The sequence below is a fragment of the Macrotis lagotis genome, chromosome 5 (assembly GCF_037893015.1).
Source record: "Macrotis lagotis isolate mMagLag1 chromosome 5, bilby.v1.9.chrom.fasta, whole genome shotgun sequence".
In the NCBI taxonomy this organism is placed as follows: domain Eukaryota; kingdom Metazoa; phylum Chordata; class Mammalia; order Peramelemorphia; family Peramelidae; genus Macrotis; species Macrotis lagotis.
This window is the reverse complement of record NC_133662.1, coordinates 123,776,884-123,798,892: the sequence shown is the minus strand read 5'-3', so window position 1 is coordinate 123,798,892 and position 22,009 is coordinate 123,776,884. Positions and strand designations below refer to the sequence as shown.

At 34.6% G+C, this 22,009-nt stretch overlaps 1 protein-coding gene across 3 annotated transcripts in view; it reads left to right on the top strand.

Moving 5' to 3' along the window:
- MAN1A1 (mannosidase alpha class 1A member 1) overlaps window positions 1-22,009 on the top strand; it is a 197,024-nt gene that overhangs the window by 25,704 nt on the left and 149,311 nt on the right. Inside the window, exon 1 of one of the 3 annotated variants that reach the window (XM_074187461.1) lies at window positions 872-8,360. The exons of the other annotated variants lie outside the window; for them this stretch is intronic. The gene's annotated coding sequence lies outside the window, so the exon portion shown is untranslated. Of the gene's footprint in view, window positions 1-871; window positions 8,361-22,009 lie in introns of those variants that run through there. 3 annotated transcript variants of the gene reach the window in all.

Here is a 22,009-nt window from a genome sequence, read left to right as displayed (position 1 = left end):
CCAAAGGAAGACCGGCAACTCAACTAAAGAGAGGTGAGTTTTTTAAAGGGCTGGAAGATGAGATATTTAGGGATAGCAGATAGGAAGTAGCTCAAGAGAGCTGTGATAATTGGGGATGTAGTTGAGGGGGGTAGTAGCTGGAAGACTTAATCCTCTAATTAAGGATTCACAATCCATTGTTTTGTTGATTGGGGATTGCTTGTGCCTTGGGGCAAGAATTTGTCTAGTCCTAGCCTTTGAGGAGTCAGGAATTTGACTAAAATTCTTTGACCTCACCTCTACTTCCAATTTTATTGACTTCCTCTTGATAGTGTGGACCAAGGAATAAGGTTCAGTGTTAATAATGTAAGACCAGCTCAGAGGTTAACTATTTGACACAATAGAGGGAACAAATTATTTATAGAACATATTTCTCTGTCCAATATTTCCTCTACTATAAGAAGAGGTAGGTTATTTAGACCCTTCAGGTATTGGGGGGTGGGAGTGGGGAGAGGTATATATGTTAATTTTTTTTTTCTAAATATGTTTAGAAGGTAGAAGGCAGAGATTTCCTTTGGAACTGAGGAATATTGACACAGAAGAACTAAAGAAAGATAATCATTGGGTTTTTTTAAATTCAGTCCTTTTATAAGCCATAATAGAATTTTTCTACTCATTTGATTTCTTTTTTTTTTTTTGCAAGGCAAACAGGGTTAAGTGACGTGCCCAAGGTCACACAGCCAGGTAATTATTAAGTGTCTGAGACCGGATTCAAACCCAGGTACTCCTGACTCCGGGGCGTGCTTTATCCACTACTCCACCTAGCCGCCCCCTCATTTGATTTCCACAAGGGATCTGAATTCAGTTTTTTAAATTTAATTTAATTTTTTAATTTTTTTCTGAATTGTTTTTTTTTAAAAATCTGTTTTTAAAAATTAATGCTTATTTTGAAAGGGTTAGTAATGCTTTGCCAGGTAAATAAGCCAGTATGAATTTGGGTAACTTTAGATACCTGAGTACATCTCTCTTAGCCAGAAACAAAACCAGAAAAATACAGATAATGTTCTTATTTAAGAACATTTTATGAAACAAATTTCTGAATTTGTTCAGTTGTTTCATTTGTGTCTAACTCTTTGTGGTGCTATTTTTGGAATTTTCTTGCAAAGATACTAGAGTGGTTTGCCGTTTCTTCTCAGTTTATTTTATTAAAGATAAGGAATTGAGACAGTTAAGTGACTTGCCTAGGGTCACACAGCTAGTACGTATCTAAGGCCAGATTTGAACTCCAGAAGATCTTGACTTCAGTTCTGGTACTCCATCTACTGACCCACCTATCTGACTCTAATTTCTGAATTAGTAAATGCTAAACAATAATAACCTTGAATATTTAAATATAGAAGGCAACATGGTGCCCCAAGATTGTTTTCTGGAGACTGTCAGGAATTTCTGGGTTTTGTTTTTGGTTTGTATTGTTGTGGTTTGGTTTTTTGCATCAAGCTGATTTTTCCTTCTTTGTCTATGATCACTAGATTTTAGACCTTGGGATAGCTTTAGGGATACCTGGAGGCATTCTAAACAGAGTAATCACTAAAGGTGGCTCTATCATCTCTTCTGTGCTTTTTCTAAATTCTGGGCTTTTTTGAAAAATACAACATGAATGGCTCATCTAACATCAGACAGATAGGAAATAGGCAGGTAGGAGAGATAAATATAAAATGTACCCTCAAAGAAAAATCATCATTAAAAAAAGTACAGTAGGTTGATTTTGATAGAGAAACATAAGGACCCTATTCCATCCATTGAAGGACTATAAAGTCAGTCATAGTTCTCATGGCACAGCCACCAGCTTTAAGATGGCAACAATTGTATGGCTTAGACTTAACATGAGTGATCTTGAAGGTGAGACTTTTATGACATGGTTACTCTTTTCCATTGAATTCCCGTGTGTTTTTTTTTTGCAAATATGTCTTGATATGTGTGTTACAAATGAAGGGGATAGCTTAACTTTGTATTGGGTAAGCCAGAGAACCACAAATCTTAACTGAATTTAATACTGTGGAGACACAAAAACCAGAATTTGATAGTTTTGGTTATGTTCTTGCCTTATTAGGATTTTTGTTTGATGAGTATTAACATAATTCAGGGGAAAAGCGTGCTTTTTAAAGGTTTAAAGCCTTGATATTCTTAACTATCAAATTGATAATGGTACACATACTAGTCAAAAAAATCTGTCCCCTCTTTTCATCATCACCCACTCATTTTTTTCTTCCCCAAATGGGAGCTTTAAACAAATGTAAACAAAGGGGAAGAAAATTAATTGAAGTGAGGAATTATAATTATTTTAATTTTCTATTGAACTACTTTAGATAACAACGTCTTGCATTTTTTTTTATGTAGACATGAAGTAAAACTATCAGAAACTTCATTAAAATGCAGGTACTGGGTAACTGTAGGATATGAGTCATAACTGCTACATTTTTAATCAAGTCCGGAAACTGAGAAAGGCACGTTATAACATAGTTGCATTTTTGAAAATGCTTTGTGAAGCTTCACAAGTTTGTGTTTGTGACTATCTCTGGAACTGGTAGAGTAGTAATAACTACTTTATCCCAAACACTGTGATTACCAAGGATTAGTTCTAAGTGTAATTGGTACCCTTCAACCATTTGGAGAAAGTCCAACTCATTTCCACTGATTTCATGCTGTTAGAATAGAGAAGCTCTTCTGTCAATAGCAGTAATACTAAGGACTTAGTCACATCATTGGTCAACTACATAAAAAATTAATTTGCCTACCAGAAACTAGTTAAGTATTTCTTTATATTTTGAACTGATTCTTGCTCAAGATTCTTAATTTCAAACTTAGTAGACAAAGATTTCTAATAATATTATTTTTAAAAAATTCAAAGTATAAAAGAGAAAAAAAATTTTAGGAGAAAGAAAAGATGATTATGGATATATGATAGGGCAGCTAGGTGGCACAGTGGATAGTGCACTAGTCCTGGAGTCAGAAAGACTTGAGTTCAAATCTAGTCTCAGAGGCTTGATACTAACTGTGTGACCTTGAACAAGTCACTTAACCCCATAACCTTGCCAAAGATAGATGCTGAGGGACTTTCACCAGATTTTTTATTGTCTACATTTGAAGCCCTGCCAACTAAATTAATGGGTTTAGAATTTGGAAGTCAACTCCATTACATGAATAGAAAGTTCTGTCCTTTAAACTATTCTACATGATGAGTTATGGACTACATGTTTGGATGGAGATGTCTAGCCCTATGTCCATGATAGAAACCCCTTTCTCCCCCCACTAGGAGCCACTGGAAAAACATACCTACAGGAACTAGGTAGAGAAGAAATGAATTTTTCTATCACTTTTCCCCTCAAACACTTAGAAGCTATTATAGGTCAATGCATGATGTTGTACAATCATTTCAATAGTTTCCAACTCTTTCTGACTCAACATGGGGTTGTCTTGGTAAAGATATTAGAGTGATTTGCTATTTCCTTCTCCAGCTCATTTTACAGATGAGGAAACTAAGGCAAACAGGGTTAGGTGACTTGCCCAGGGTCACATCCCTACTAATTTTCTGAGGTCAGATTTGAACTCAGGAAGATAGTCTTTCTGACTCCAGGCCTGTCAGTGATACTGGCAAAGATTAAAAGAGCTGAAGAGACCTCACAATAGGAACAGTTTATACAATTGCTAAAGGCTAGATTTAGGATTATATTTTGAGTTGGGAGGTTCTAATAATGCTGCCCTAATTTTACAAATGATGAAATTAAAACCATGAGAAATTAAATGATTTTCCCAAAGTTACACAATTATTAAGTGGCAGAGCAGGAGTCCAACTTAGGTTTTCTGATTTCACATTCAGTGTTCTTTTTGCTATAACATTCCTCCTCTCTGGAGACTTCTCATAATTTTAACATTCTTGACAATTTTAAGTGAGAAAATTTGTGGATTATCTGCCCCTTTCTAATGATTCATATGGGTACAAAAATATTGACAAAGGAACCTGGAAAACACTGCTAACAATTACAAATTCCTGCTGCCAATCACAGGAAAAAATTTGGAAATGTGTAAGAAAGTGTCTGAGAATGGAATTAAGATTTTGGAACCACAGTTGAAAATATAGGAATGATGGAGTAGAGTCAAGATGGCAGGATGAGAAGAAGCATTTTTACCTTAGCTTCTCTATATCCTCCTTTACAACAGCACAGAAAGCATGCCATGCTAAATTCTAATTAGGAAAGCCAAGAAAATGTCACATTGGGTCATATTTCTGGGTGAGGACAACTTAGAAAGCTATAGAGATCTGCAAAATCGTGAATTGGAGTTAGTGGCAGCAGTGGGCAGTGATGGAAAGCATTCTAGCACTCAAGGAAGGTAAGGGACTGAACACTAGGACAGAAAATACTGGACAAAAAGAGATCCTAAGGGGCAGCTTGGTGGCTCAGTGGATAGAGCACTGGCCCTGGAGTCAGGAGTACCTGAGTTGAAATTCGGCCTCAGACACTTAATAATTACCTAGCTGTGTGGCCTTGGGCAAGCCATTTACATTGCCTTGCAAAAAAAAAAAAAAAAAGATCTTAAAAAAAGAGATCCTAAAGGAATTCTTTATTAGCCTTGGGAGCAGGAAAGGTACCATCTGTAAGTTCTGTTATCCATTATTCAGTCCCAGGTAGTACTTTCAAGGAAGAAATGAATAGTCTTGATGGAGCAGGGATTCTCTTTTTTATAAGAATCAAGGAACAAAAAAGGAACCCAATCATAAATGGAATGACTGGTTGGGCCAGCAACAGAGTTTATTTAATTAGAGGAAGAAATTATCTGCTTTAAATTTTACAAATCTTTCAAAAAAAAGCTTTAAATTGAAAAGAAAGGGAAAGGAAGACAATTACCATAGGAAGTAAGTAATACAGTAATGGAAGAAAAATATCAATAAAGACCCAAAGTTCACATGTGACAAACTCTTAAGAAAGATCTAGTATTAAAACCTGTAACTTTAGCATATACATACAAGTACATAAATCATTGATATCAAGCAAGATGAACTAGAGATTCAAGTGCAGGGTAGCATATTTGACTTCTTAAGTATCACTGACACTTGTTGGGATAAATGTTGAATATAATATGGCTTTATAATAGGAATTCTTAACCATTTTTTATGGACCCCTCTGACTACCTGATGATGTCTATCAATCCCTTCTGAGAATGTCTTTAATTGCATAAAATAAAATATATAAAATTACAAAGGAAATGAACTACACTGAAGTAGTCACACACACAATTTTAATTTCATGGACTCCCAAGTTAAGAACATCTTTTTTAAAAAGATATGACTTATTGATGATTAAGTTTATAATAAAAATTTTTAAAGAAAAACAATAAATGGTACAATTTAAAAAGGGAGACTTAAAAATAGTGCTTTGTATTGAGAATATGCACTTGTGAGAAAATCTAGAGATTTAATATGAGAAGAATGGTGAAGAGGATACAAATGAAGATAGTAGAAGCAGAATCATGTTGTCCTCAAAGTATACTACAGGTCACCTCTACAGAAAGAGGGAACAGATAAGTTTGGTAAACATTATAAGCATGATATAGAGGCATGCTATAGTAGTTTTTCAGAATTTCAGTTTTCCAGACATTTGAAGGGACTGTATCTCTGGTTGAATGGTAAGACCCCAAAATATCCACACATAAAGAAAAAGTCACCAATCTAATTACTTAATTGTTTGTCATACCATCACCCTAAAACAAGACCTTTTTTTGCCCATAGTAATATAGCCACAGAACAGGGGCAGCTAGGTGGCACAGGGGATAGAACACCAGTCCTGGAGTCAGGAGGAACTGAGTTCAAAACTGACCTCAGACACTTAATAATTACCTAGCTGTGTGACCTTGGGCAAGTCACTTGCCTTGCAAACCAAAGCCAAAAAAAAAATATTGTTACAGTCACAGATCATTTGAAACTTGCAGGAGTGAATGAATGGCTACAGCAAATAAGTTCCTATCATTTCCTTTACAAAATCTTCTACCAAAGTCCAACTGTGATGCCTTTTTCTAGCATGCAGTTCATCCTGCATTGAAGAGCCATTGAGCACCAGCAGAGCACAAGGTCTGGTAGATATTGTCAAGCTGGTATGGACCCAGTGTTGAATAGTTCTAGGACCAGCTTAGATAAATGTAGAAGAACTTGGAGAATGAATCTTTTGGCCATTCAAATTTTGGACTAAGTTGTAGAAGTCAGTGCTGCATAAAATGTTGAAATTCCATTAGGTATTTTTTTTAAAGTTTCTTTTAAAAAATTATTAAGGGCAATGGGGTTAAGTGACTTGCCCAAGGTCACACAGCAAGACAATTATTGTCTGAGGCTGGATTTGAACACAGGTCTTCCTGACTCCAGGTCGGTGCTCTATCCACTGCCCCACCTAGCTGACCCCCCAAAAAAAATTCCATTAGAAGAGAGATATTAACACCAGTGAAATAATTTCATTTGAGTACTAAAATATGTATATAAATTGCTTGTAATGAAAAGGTAATAAACTCTCATAAATACAACACATAGAGGCTTCGGCCAATCTTGATGAAAATGTCATCCATGACTGACAAGTAAAATAAGGAAACTAGGCTCCCCGAGAAACTTTCTTTAACCAATTAAGAGATTTTTTACTTAGCACCTATGTCCATTAATGTTAGGGGATGCAAGAAAATTATAAGACATGGTATCATTTCCAAGAACTTTTGGTTTGGTTGAAGAGACAAAATGTATAATTAGGGAACATTATAAGTTGCCTTGTAATTAAATACTGAATAGTGTGGTTCAAACTACACATGTTTCAGGTGTTTAAAAGTGAAAGAGAACACTGCAGATCAAAATCACTGAAAAAGATCTCATGAAGACAGGAGTTGAGCAAAGCATGAAAAGATAGGTGAAAAAAGGGGATAATATTTTATGCAAATAGAAGAATAAGAGCAAAGGGATATTTGAAGGGATAGTGAAGACTACTATGACTGAAACAAATGATGATTTAGGTGAACAGGAATATTTTTTTCTCCTGAAAGAAATCAAAAGCATTTTAAAAATAAACAAAAAGCATGTATTTGTCGTCAAGGAATGTCTCTTTTTTTTTTTTTTTAGGTTTTTGCAAGGCAATGGGGTTAAGTGGCTTGCCCAAGGTCCACATAGCTAGGTAATTATTAAGTGTCTGAGGCTGGATTTGAACTTAAGTACTCCTGACTCCAGGGCCGGTTCTCTATCCACTGCACCACCTAGCCGCCCCTGTGCCTTTTACTTTTAAAAGAGAAGGAGGGTCCAAAAGATTAATTAGTTCAAGAAGAAAAGAAAATAGACACTATAGAGAAATTTTAAAATACATTGTTCACCTTTTATTTTTTACAGTTAGAACTGATATCTTCTTCATTAAACTTTTGCAACAAAGGAAACTAGTTTAGCACAGGCAACTGACAAAAAAAATCAAATCTGTTCCTTTCTCCCCATCTCCCATTTGTAGTACCTTTCTACTAGAGGAAGGGAAGTGTTTTTCATCATTTCACAGAAATTTCTTTTAGTTTTTTTTCTAAATTACTGTTTTACTGATTACTTTTTTCTCTGTCCTCTGTAGATATGGGTATCAGTGGTGGAAAAATAGTTTCCATTTACTTCTACTATATCCCTATCACACTTTTAAAAATTATAAGAATTTTTAAAAATCACAAGATTTTAGAATTAGAAATTACCTCAAAGATCCTACGGATACCAGAATAGAAATTTCTTCTATAACATACCTGATAAGTGATCATCCAAGTTTTCCTTAAAGAATTCTAGGAAATAGACCACTTTCTCCCAAGGCAGGATGTTCTACTTTTGAATAGCTTTTATTTTTAGGAAATTGTTCTTTACATTGACCCTAAATCTGCCTCTTTGCTACTCACCTTCTTACCATCTTAAATTGCCCTTCTGGGCTAAACAAAGTCTAATTTCTCTTTTAAATGACAATGCTTTAAATACTTGAACATAACTACCATATGCCCCTCAAAGCTTTTCTCTAGGCTACATAGTGCCAGGTCCTTCTATAGGTTTATTTGGAATTATGGAGAGCATATTAAGCTAATGGAGAAAGGACTAATACTCAGACCATTGTTTTAGGTTTGCTTGTTGCTTTTCAAGAGGAAAATGGAGATAAAGGAGTACATGGATAGTGAAACTCTAAAACAACATAAGATGTAAAAAATTTCCAGGGACAGCTAGGTGATGCAGAAGATGGAGCATCAGCCTTGGAATCAGAAGCACCTGAGTTCAAATCTGGCCTCAGATACTTAATAACTGCCTAGCTGTGTGACTTTGGGCAAGTCACTTAACCCCATTGCCATAAGTAAGTAAAAAAATTTTAAAACTTTCATTGTGAAAAATTGTTAAGTAGATGAATTTCTACATAGTGGTCTACCACAACGTGTCCAGGTTCTTGTTTCTTTTTCAGTCAACCAAACATTAAGCTAACACTTATGAGAGTTGTTTATTCCTTTCTCTGCAGATTCCTTGCCATAGATTTCCTCAAAAGTATTTTGATCAGAATGGAAAGAATTGGTATTCAAAAGGCAGTAATTCATAATGGTATTTTTAATCCAAATGTCTTTATTTCTATTACAGTCTCCCACCTCTATATTAGAGATAGAATTTTAAAATTTATGAAGTAAGCCTTTTACCTACTTCTGTGTTCAGATATTTTAAAGGCAGTGGGAGAAATGGATAAATGAAATCAATATTGCTACAAGTTTCAATCTCCTTATATAAAATTAGTACTGAAGGCTAGCTTCACACAGTTTAACATACTTCTCAACCCTACTTACCATTCAGCTGTGATCAAAGAAAGCAAATTCTTTTAACACTTAACTTCTTGTTAAAAACAGCATTAGGAGAGTCAAAATCCTTTCTCCCAATGCCATTTATAGCATATGCTACCAGACAATTTGAATCAAATGGTGGTGGTATTAGCTAATCTTGTATTTTCCTTGTCATTGCTTCCCTTAACTAACTATGTAACAAAAACCTGCTTTCCATCTGTTGAGAGTATTCATGAACCATGGAATAACCAAAAGGAAGAAGGAGAAGAGGAAATAATGTCCACCAATATTCTGTCATATACTAAATAGCCACTTCAGTAAACAAAAATAGCCCTTACTTAAGGCACCAAAAGTAGGATCTAATTGAGAGAGTTGTAATGTCATAAATCATTAAAAGCCTAAAACTAAAACAATGCTATGGGAGTCATGGCAAATGAATGTCCTAGACATTTGGTCCATATTCATAAACGAGTGGGGTTCTATTCTAGAAGAAAGCTCAGCTACTTCAAATGTACTAGGATGCTTAGAGTAAGCCAATGAAAACAGCAACTGCATTGGAGTCAAAAGACTCGATGATATGTGTCATACTATGTGACTCCCAGAGAAATCGTTGATGCTCCCATCTGTTGACCAGAATAGCATTACCAGGATACCTTTTACAAACTTTAGTGAATGTACAATATGTGTCTTTTGTGTGTAGAATATTGTGTTAGGTGCAGGTGGTAAGAGGAAATGCCGAGGGATATAGTAGGATGCATGCCAATGTTATATAAGGGATCAGAATAGTAAGATGGGATACATACATACAAAAACATGAGATATAAGCCAAAAGGTTTTTATAAAGTCTGAGATGATCAATGAAGGATTCATGGAAGAAGTGATAATTAAGGTTTACTCCAAAAGCATTCTAGGATAGCAAGGATTTCAACAGACAGAGATAGAGAATGAGAAGAGAGGGCATTCCAAACAGAAAGAGAACATTATGGACAAAAACAGAGAGGGGGCATAACAGGTGTGGAACACAGAGAATAGTCCTGCAGAGAACTTTAAATGCCAAGCTAAGGAATTTGAACTTTATAGGAAATGGGAGAACCTGTGAAACAGAAAAGTGACCTAATCAGAATTAGTACATTTAAAAAAATGATCCAACAGGATTTATGAAGAATGGGTTGGAATAGGATAAGAATCTAGGCAGGTGAAAGTGAAAATCTAGATGGTGTTGTAGAAAATATGAGCTAGATTAAGGACTGCTAGCCAATAATTTTTGAATGCTTTACCTTCTGCCAAATTTGGGGCTTTTTACTTTTAAATACATGGAATTTTATGTTTTGAGCCATGACATAATTAGACTATATGGTCATAGATTTAGAGTTGAAAGAGACCTTAGCAATCATATAATTCAAGGTGCTTATTTTAGAGATGAGAACTAGAATCCAGAGCAGGCAAGTGACTTATCTAAGATTTTATGGCAAATAAGTAGCAAAACTGGATTCAAGCCAAGTCCAATAACACAAAGTTTAGCTCTTTTTACTCCAAACCACAAAGAAAAGTAGAGCTAGCAAATGAAACTAATATATATATATATATATATATATGTATAGAAATGTACCATTAATGATAACTATTATAATAGCTCTCATTTTTATGTCAATTTCAGATACTGCTAAGCACCTTTACAATTTTTATCTCACTTGATTCTCACAACAATGTTGGGAAGTAGATACCCATTTTACAATTGAGGAAACAGGTAAATGGGTAAAGTGATTTAACCAGGATCACACAGTTAGTAAATGTCTTAAGTTGCATTTGAATTCAGGTCTTTCTGACTTCATGTCGCTGTGGCACTGTTCACTGTGCAGGTAGTCCAGGACTGAATTTAATAATTCAGTTAGAGAATGGAGAAGTTTAGATGGTTAAATTTAGCACTTTTTAAAAATTTTGTATATTTCTTATAGCTATACATATGTGTATATATATATATACATATATATAGTATATAATAACAGTTAACTTATTCTTCTTTGGAAATAAAAAATCAAACCTAAATTGATATTATATCTCTTACAAAACTAGAGAGATTTGCAAGTCTAGTACAGAGGAATTATAACTAATAAAGCATTCCTCTTATTTTAAATCCATAAAATTATAACTTAAAAAGTAAGTGTAAGATGATGACTTCCAGTAATGTTTTATCATAGCATAGTGTTGATCCCAGGTTTCAAAAGGCCATGCCAGCATACCTGACCTCTATCTAGCAGGTCTCCCCAAAGAAGATCAGGTCTCATGACCTAATTTTGTGATTATCCTCTGAGGTTTAGCATGTCTAAGTTCAGAGATACATATCAACAGAATGTTGACCTCCCACAGACAGTTATTTTAAACCTTAGAAATTCATAAATATCAGTAACAAAGATTCTCAGGGACCATAAATCCAGATATCCACATTTTACACATGAGGATATTGAGGTTCAGATTACTAAATGTCTTGTCCAAGGTCATATGAACCTAATAAGCTAGGACTTAGTCATCTGTGAATTCCTTCAAGAAGTTGTAGTCAATCCATAGAGGAATATACATACTGATGAAACCATGAATCTTTTGAAATATTGAAGTATAATTTGTGAATATTATTACTTTTTGCCCTTAAAAAAGACATTTAACATATAGTTTAAAATAATTGAGTTTTCCAGGGATTATAAAATAGTAGAGATCTAATGAAATTTAAGTAGTGAGAACCATGGAAAAAAATCAATATGTGCATTTTTTTAAAGTAGTAAGTCTGTTCTTGCCAATTTGGGATCAATTTAGAGTACTGAGCAAGAGTACCAAAGAAATTTAAAATGTTATAATGTGTAATATGTCTTTCATAATAGCCAACATAACTAAGTTATTAGGGTGTTCTGCTGGCAATGAAAGACCAACTATTAAAAGTCAAGAATAAAGATTAGAACATATCCTTATAGAATATCTACCTAGAAAAAATGAATATATCTTATAAATAGGATAGGAAAAAGAGAGAAAAGGAGATTTGTGGTCTTAAAATAAGTATCATATACAGCACAAATACATAGCATTGCAAATAATCTTCATAAGACACAGGTTTGACAATATTGCTTCCCCCCTATCCCCATCCCCACTATTCATAAACCACCAATGATTCCTTCTAAGATAAAATGTAAACTCTTTAGCCTGACATTTAAGTCCTTCCACAATTTGCTCAGTTTACCTTTTTACACTATAATTGATTTTTATATGTTACCCCCTCCAAAATTTCCCCTCACCCTATGGTGTCAAAAAGATAATTTTAGTCAGGCTTAAGTTCCACTTTTCTTCCTGGATAATTTGCTTTCTCCCCCCCCCCCCCCCCCGATCCATACCATTTTCAAGGAAAAAAAAGATTACTTAGAATTTTTATTTGCCATATTTCTAAAAGAAACTTCATCCAAAAATATGATACTTCACTGTATCATATTCTAAGAATTAAGGAATCATAGAATTTATAACTAAAAGGAAACTTAGAGATCATATAGATTCAACTCGCTTATAGGTAGAAAAACTGAAGCCTAAAGAGCTTAAATGATTTGTATAAGGTCCCATACATAATAAGTAATTATTAGAGCCAGTGTTTAAATTCAGATCCTCTACAAAACTAGTGTTTGTCCAACTGAAATTGATGTTAATTTCTAGTCCATTTAATAAAAGGTGTTTTAAAAACAAACTGTCACGTTTTGAAAAAGTCACTTTGTTTAATCAGGCAATCTATTCAGATAATAATACTCAACTAATAAAGTCTAATTCAATTAAGATCACTTTTTAAAAGATGGTTCAAAATGTTCAAATGAATAATTTCCCAGACATTATAATAAAGGATGGTGGTGTTTAATATCAGCAGTTAAGTATTACTTTTGTTATTCAGTCATTTCAGTTATATTTGACTCTTCAATGATTCCATTTGGGGTTTTCTTAGCAAAGATCCTCGAGAGGTTTACCATTTCCTTCTCCAACTCATTTAACAGACTAGGAAACTAAAGCAGACAAGGTTAAGTTACTTGTCTAGAGCCACACAGCACGTAAATATCTGAGACTTGATTTGAACTCAGATCTTCTTGATTCTAGGCTAGCTCTTTATGGACTATACAACATAGCTACCCTAAGTAGTGACAGGAATCATCAATAATAACCTTACTTTTTAAGAACCTATTTTTATGCATTTAGTCAGTCACAAGAGTTTATGGAAAATCACATCAAAATTTGGTTGCCCATAGAAGTTTATCAGTATTGTACGTCAGTTTCATGACAGCGTGCATGCCAGGATTCTGGATCGTAGATGATGCTCTTGAGATTTCCCAGTCACCAATGGAGTAAAAGAAGGATGTGTCCTTGTGCCCATACTTTTTAACATGTTATTTTCAGCCATGTTATTTAATGCCTTCATTGAGGATAAATAAGGCCTTACGGTCAGCTTCCACACTGATGGTAAATTCTTCAAATTGAAAAGGCTACAAGCCAAGACCAAAGTGGAGGAAGTATTGGTGCATGATCTTCTGTTTGATGATGATTGTGCTCAATGCAGGCTCAAATTAAGATGCAACAAAGTATGGATCAATTCTCTGCTATTTGTGCTAATTTTGATTTAACAATTAACTCCAAGAAAACACAGGTACTCCATTAGCCAGCACCACACCATCCATATCTGAAACCATCAATTACAGCAATTGGAGAAATTTTGAGTACAGTGGACAAGTTCGCTTACCTTGGCAGAGTCCTTTCCAGGGAGGTACACATTGACAATATGGTTGACACATGCATTGGCAGAGCTAGCTCAGTATTTGGGAGGCTCCAAAAGCAAGAATGGGAGAGAAGAGGTATTAGACTGACTATCAAACTGAAGGTCTACAGAACTGTTGTGCTGACCTCATTGCTCTGTGCCTGTGAAACCTGTATACTGAATTGCTTACATTTAAATTGTCTTGGTAAGATTCTGAAGATCACCCAGGAGAAGATAGCATATACAGAGGTCCTTTTTTGAGCTAAACTGCCTAGCCTTCCAACATTACTACAGAGAGTGCAATTACCATGGGTTGGACACAGTGTTAGATTGCCAAATGTACACTTGCCAAAAAAACTATCTTATGAAAAACTCACACAGGGCAAACACTCACAAGGCGGTAAGAAGAACCAAGACACCCTGAAAGTCTCATTGAAGAACTTTAGAATTAATTTACAGCATGGGATACTCTGACACAGGACCACTCAATATGGTGTGTCCATATCAGTGAGGGGGCTGCACTCCATGAGGAAGGCAAAATTGAAACAGGTCAAAGGAACTGTGACATCCATAAGTTTAGAGTACCCACCCCAGGTGTTTACATGGATTATTTGTGCCTAATGTGTGGTAGAGCATTCCAGGCTCATATTGGTCTGTTCAACCATAGTCAAATACACTGCAATTTACTTCAAACATGATGATGTCATTTTGGTATTCTTTAATAACAAAGAACAAGAGTCAACCAATGTATATATTTTATAAACTAACATATTTTAAAAATTCTATCATATAATAAGTTTTAAATTATAATTCATAATTTAGTGAAAAGCGGTGATTTTCAGTTTTAATTTGAAAGGAAATGATTTTACCTGAAAAAATCCACTTGCATATACAAAGCTAGAGCCACCCTAGGGCTGGTTTTATTCTGTTTAACAGAAAAAAAATTCCTGTCATATTCTCAGTTTTGGAAGATCCAAATCAATCCCTCTCATCTATCACTGACTACTGTTTTTTCCCATATTATTTCTTTGTAAAATCTAATAACAAGAAACAATAAAGCACAAATAAAAGTAGTATTAGTTTCTTGTTTGTATTTGACAAAACTGAAAACAAATTTCTTTCCAAGAGCCAAATTTGTTTTATTAATAGCAAATCTTGTCAATATACACAAAGACCAATTCAGGGAGGATTAGAAATAATGGGAAACAAACAATTTAACTTCATGTTAGCTTATCACAAATCTTAAAATGGATGTTTTAAGAAAAAGAAGGTAAAAAAATCGAACATTTTGAGAAGAGAAGAGAAAAGCTATTCACTTTTAATAAAATAAACTTTTTTTTAAGAATAAACAAAATTTCATAGTAGTATCCCAGTAGGGATCACCGTTTTGGTTCCTGCTGCTAAACCTTAAATATTTGAGTCACACTGACCTTATTATATCAAAATTTAATCTCATTTTGTAAAGTAAGGATGTGAGGGAAGAGTGACATACAGTTATCTAAGATGAGGTTTCAGCTTTCAAAGTCACAATCTAGTAAGGGAATGTGATATATATACTTAAATATAAACCAAGTGTTTTTCAAGTTCATGTCAATTTTACCTGCACAGCAGTTCCCCTATTTTAACTATTTTTGTCTATTTAAATGACCTCTCCATTCTAGCTAATTTGCCTAAATTGCTTTCCCCACACTCAATACTTCATCTCCTGTCTCCATGCCCAGGTTATGTCCCATTTTTGCATTGTACCCCTCCTTGCCTCTTCCCTTAAGAATCCTTAGCTTACTTTAATTAAGGTTTAACTCAGGTGGTATGTCCTGACAGGAAACCTTTACAAATTCCTCTAATTCTCTTCTTCCTCAAAATATATTGTATTTATTTACTATGCAAACTTCCTGAGGATAGAGATTTTTTTCAATTTCTTCTTTGTATCTGTTCTTTAGCAGTCTATTTACATTTAGTAGGAACTTAATAGATATTTATCGAATTGATGAATAAATTAAAACATCAACTTTAAATCTCTTGAATTTCCCTGTTATTTCTGTTGAGAGTACAGCTATCCTCCCAGTCATTCAGATTTGTCATTTTGGTGACATCCTTGACTCTTCCTTATTACCCATATTAAATTAGTGGCTGATAACTAAATTAAGTAATCTCTGTCTCAGTTTCTTCAACTCTAAAATGGGAGTGATAATAGAAACTACTTCACAGGGCTGTGAGAATCCAATGAGGTCACATTTCTAAATGCTTGCACAGTGCCTATCACATAGTAACTGCTAATAAATGCTTGTTTTTACTTATCATGGCTACTGACTTTATTCAGACCATTATCACCCTTTATTTGGACTCTTATAAGAGTTTCCTACTTCAGGGCAGCTAGGTGGCACGGTGGATAGAGCACCGGCCCTGGAGTCAAGAGTATATGAGTTCAAATTCGGCCTCAGACACTTAATAATTGCTTAGCTGTGTAGCCTTGGGCAAGCCACTTACCCCTGTCAGCCTTGCAAAAAACCTTTAAAAAAAAGTTTCCTACTTGATCTTTAAACTTCCACTTACTCTTCTTTGTCATCCACCCTCCATATAGCATTGCATAAATCTAGGTGGCACAGTGGATAGACCACTGGCCTTAGAATCAGGAGGAAGGGAGTTCAAATCCAACCTTCTGACTCTTACTAGCTATGTGACTTTGGACAAGTTACTTAATCCTGATTGCCTTGCATTCAGGACCATCTCTAGTCATCCTGATTCATATCTGACCACTGAACCCAAATGGTTCTGGAGGAGAAAGTGAGACTGGTTACTTAGAACAGCCCCCCCCCCACTCAAATCCAGTTCATGTGATTGTCATGGCATCACCTTCCTGCTGTCATGGTATTCTTTGAAAGTGAAGGACAAAGGGGCAGCTAGGTGGCGCAGTGGATAGAGCACTGGCCCTGGAGTCAGGAGTACCTGAGTTCAAATCCAGCCTCAGACACTTAATAATTAACCAGCTGTGTGGCCTTGGGCAAGCCACTTAACCCCCATCACCTTGCAAAAACTAGGAAAAAAAAAGAAAATGAAGGACAAACTATATATATATATATATATAATCATTGCAAATAATCATCATAGGACACAGATATGACAGTATTGCTCCCCCTCCCATCCCCACTATTCATAAACCACCAATAATTCCCTATTCCTTCTAAGATAAAATATAAACTCTTCAGCTTGACATTTAAGTCCTTCCATAGTTTGCACAGTTTACCTTTCCAGGTTTGTTTCACATCAGGAGACTTCATACATTTTCCCTTCCAGCTAAACTCAACTGCCCTATAAACAGCACAAGCCATCTTCTATAGAAAGTGGTTAATAAGTGTTTGTTGCTTTACAGTGAGAGCAGCAAGTAAATTTCTAAAGTGGACTAAGTGCCAGACCTGAAATGTGGGCTGATCTTCCTGAGTTTTGTCTGGCCTAAGACACAAGTCACTAAACTCTGCCTCAGTTTCCTCACCTGTAAAATGAATTGGAGAAGGAATGGCAAACACTCCAATATCTTGCCAAGAAAATATCAAATGGGATGATGAACAGTTGAAAGAACTAAAAATAACAAAATTAAAGTAAATCCAAATATTTTTTTAAAAGTCTACTATGTATGAGGGACTGTATGAAATACAAAAAGTAGTTTCAGATAAAAATCCCTCTCTTCCAAGAAACTTATGATATATCTGAGGAAACAATATATAAAACATTCATTTGGGCTTTTTTTTTTTAACCACACAAGAAGGTCATGGTACAGTGGGACCAGTGCTATACTTAGAGTCAAAGAATGTGGGTATCAGTGTGTGACCTTGAGCTGATCATCTGAATCTCTCTCAACTTCAATTTCTTTGTCTATAATTTAGAGGAGAATTTGACTAGGTCCCTTTCAGTTCTGACATTCTATGTTCTCATGATATAACATTTTTTCAGGAAACAATGGAAGAAATATCAGAAGTCCATATGTATCAAATCAACAGAATAAACAATAAATGCTATATGAATTCAGAGAGAGGATAAGTTTCAAGTATCTCTGTGTTATAAAGAGATATTTCTGGTACTTCTTATAATAAAGTTGTGTAGGGGTCTATTACAGGTCCTCAAATTTTGCCCTGTGGCAGAGCATGTTCTAGAAAGTGCCATTGTATTTATAGTAGACTCCTCAAAATATTGAAGTGGGGGGAAAAGTGACAGTCTTTGAGTGTTCAGAAGAGAAATCTATGTGTGCATGTGTATGTATATGTGTGCCCAAGTAAAGAATAATGAGTATAGAAATAAGCTTATTAATAATTTAACTTAGACTAGTGTAAAGCAAGTTCAGTCTTAGAGTTATATCTCAGAAAATAGTAAGTTTATTAAAATGTACTTTTTATCAACTTATAAGTGATAAAAATAGACTGGAAAATATAGGGTAGGTGCTAACTCTTCATTTTAATAGTGTCAATGTGAAACTAATTCTGACAATACAGTTTATAGACATTCATTGTAAGTTTATCAAGAATTTAGGCAAATTCCATAATATTCCATAACACCTTGTTATATAAGCCACATGGGGAATTCACATCTTCTCTCAGTAAAGTAATAATGCACCATAATAAGTTAAATAAATTTTCAATTTTCTCTTAGAGCCTGTTTATTCTTTAATAGATGTAAACTCATTATAAAATCAAACTTAACTTGTATATAATAATCAAATATTCAGAAATTAGTTGTGCTTGAAATTAAGTAATAGAATTTATAGAAGTATCTATTCCCTCCTCCAAAACATTTTTAATCTCTTACTTTATTTTAATCTAGTTATAAGACTGCATTTTTTTTTCTTCCATACAGTATAAACTCCTGATATATTTAAGAAAATTTCTTAGTTCTTAAAAAATTTTAAGTAAGTTACCTTTTTAAACTGCTACATTTTTCTCTGAAAATATTTGCATTATTTAAAAGTGGAATTTCTAAGTAATAACAGTGATTTTTCAATTAAAGAAAATATCTGAAGAATTAAAAGCAGTTATTAACCAGGGACAACAGAGAGTCACACAATTGGCGTGAGCAGGGTTATAATATAGTTATTCATATCCCCAGGGCTATTGGTACAACATACCTGCAATCTGGAAAAATCCACATATAGGTCTTTGGCCCTCCCTTTGTCCTAGAAAAGAAGTCTGAATTATTATAGTATTTAAAGGTAAAATATGTTGATATTCTGCAATGCTTTTTTTTAGGCATTTTATGAGTTTCATAACTTTTTCTGTGTTGCCTATTTGGTCTTCCAGGCATCCTCTGTGAGTTATACAAAACTCTCCCCCCTCAGTCCTATTTAATTTCTTACACCAACATGCAATACATTGAAACCACAATGGGGAAAGTTGCAATGGAAAAATGATAACTGTATAATCAGTGAGGAATTTTTGAAGTGAAACAGGAGTAAAAAAAAGATGTAATTGTGGAAACGTATAATAGGTCAAATAGGAAGGGCAACAGGTGAAATGTGGACAACCCAAGAACTCCTTGGTGAAATCAAGACTGATGAAGAAATGGAGCAAAGTTTCTGTTATGTTGAGTGGGCCCCTTGTGGGAGGAACATGGACAAAGAATTTATATATTAGGTAGGCATAGGAGGTTGTTATCTGCATTGTTAGATGGAATATTTAGATTCCTTAGAGACAGATCCATTGAAGGATTTGAAGTGTTGCCTAAATCTTTCAAAGCAAAATCTTTCAAAAGTGATTAAGGTTATTAATGATTTGAGTCTTTAAATACCCCACCTTCTTTTGTAGGGCAGCCAGGTGACATAGTGGATAGAATGCTAGGGCCTGGAGATAAGGAAGTCTCATCTTCCTGAATTCCAGTCTGGCCTCAGATACTTAGTAACTGTGTGAGCCTGGGCAAGTCTTCTAAATCTGCTTGCCCTTAGCTTCCTCATCTGTAAAATGAGCTTGAGAATGGAAATGGCAAACCATTTTGTTATCTTTGCCAATAAAATCCCAAATGTGATAATGAAGAGTCAGATGCAATTTGAAACAATAATAATTCTTTCTTGAGGAAATATAAATGCAGATGCCAGTGCCTATCTTGTTTTCTGTGGTCACCAATAATTTTGGAAAGCCTAAAGACTTCTCATGTTATTATTTCTTAATAGAGTGATATATTTCCTTCAATTCCCCATCACTGATAGTTATCTTGCTTCAGAGCCTAAATTACTGAGCTCACTCTAAAGCAATGACTTTGATGTTCTATTCTACAATAAAATTCCCATTGTACAATTACTTTTTACAAAATTATTTGTTGTCATTGTAAACCAGAAAATAGTAAAGAGTGAATCATGGGGTTTATCTACTTTTGAGGATTAGTAAGGCAGATAGACCATAAAGGCAAAGGGACAAAGGATTTTAGGGTCAGTATTAGTAGATTAACAAGCATTTTTAAATTACCTATTACAGAATGAACCAGATTTTGCTGTTTTGTACTAAACATTATAGATATGAAGAGAAACGTGAAACAGTACCAGCTCCATGGAACTTAACATTTTTTCCAGTTCTCTGAAATGGCTGGGAAGGGACTTAGATAAGGGCAGGGCAGGGTGAGGGGTTGGAGACTAAGTAAGAGCTGAAGGATTGCAGTTGAGATGAGAATATAGAGCAAATGGTTGAATAGATCTAAGAAGTAGGATTGTTAGAAAGCTAGCAATAATAGCTTTATTTGTTTTGTTTGTTTGTTTATTTATTTATTTAAAGCACTTACTATATGTTAGTCACTGTGCTAAGTGCTTTATCAACATCTCATTTGACCTTCACAATAACTGCTATTATAATTTACATTTGAGGTAACTGAGGCTAATAGAGATTAAATAACTTATTTGTCAAGGTGGCACAGAACTAACTAATAAGTATCTAAGCTGAAGGTTTTTTGACTCCAGACCCAGATATTCCATTCTAGCCCCTCATTAATCAAGCCCCCCCAAAAAATACAGTATGGCAAAGGGGGGAAAAAAGAGTATAGGACTTGGTCCCATAATTTCTTACATGAGTTCCAGTTCTGACTCCACTACTTACTTGCTATATATATATATATATATCCTGGGGTAAGTGACTTCATCCCTTGAAGGTATCATCTGTAAAATAAGGGAGTTAAAGAGATGACTTCCAAAGTTCCTTTCAGTTCTAAAATTATATGAGAGATTAGCCAGAAACTAGTATTTCAGGGTCCTTAGAGATTTATGGTTTGATAGGGCTTTTGTAGATGCCTGATTTGGAAAGTTGAGTAAGTTGAGGTATTGGAAGGTACTTATGGTAGATTTTGGTGTCTTATCTCTTCTCATATTCATTGATTTGTAATAGTAAAAATGTGAGAAAAAATCTTCTAACTCTTTTGTTGTTGTTGGACTGCTTTTGAATTTAGAAGGAACAAGATTTACATGGCAATTTATATTCATGAATAGTGAACTAAATGAAGCTCAGACTTCCGTTGTCCAAATCCATTTACTTGTAATATTCAGGGTCATAAATGCAAGTTTAATAATCCCTTAAGTTGGAAATATTACATTCTGGGTGTAAAATTATCTATAATAGACTGATGTTTGAGATTAGAGTAATGGTGTTATCCAGGTTCTGTTTTATATTCACATCCCATTGGAAATAGACATAATTGATAAGTGAGAGTTTGGAGGAGCTGTAAATAAATTCCATAGATTGTTATTTTGTGTGTGTGTGTGTGTGTGTGTGTGTGTGTGTGTGTGTGTGTGTTTATCTCTAGCTCAAAAAAGATGAAAAGAAGAATGTTGATAGTATGATCCCCCAAAGGACATTTTGTATAGAAGCTTTTACCTGATATTCTTGAAAAGTTAATTTTTTATGACATTTGAATGATTTCTGATAAAATGTAGTAGAAAGCACTGTCAGACTTTTTAAACTTTGACATTTTTCCTTGCTTCAGCTTTCAGAGCTTTAATAAAATTTGAAGAGTTGAGATGCATCAAATTCTAACTCTAGCATTATGTAAGCAAAATTGATTCTCCTACCCCACCTTGTACTTTTGCTTCCTTATTTTAAAGATACTTTTCACTCAACTTCCTGAAACAAAAGTAGTTGAGAGGAGTCAGAGTATGGAAATTCAACTTGTCTTCAGAACTTAATCTTTCTATTGCCAAAAAGGATAAGTGGGAAGAAAGAAGATGTTCTTGTAGGAGGAGAGTTTAGACCTAATTGTGCTTTTTCTTCTTTGGCTAATCTAAAAAGAATACCTGCCTCTACATAAAATTCTTTTGACTTTTTTATTGGACTGCTTTTGAATTTAGCTGTGGCAGATTTGTATGGCAGTTTGTTTTCATGAATAATGAAATGAATGAAGGTCGGACTTTTCTTGGTGTCCAAATCCATTTTGAGGAATATTCCAAGGCCGTAA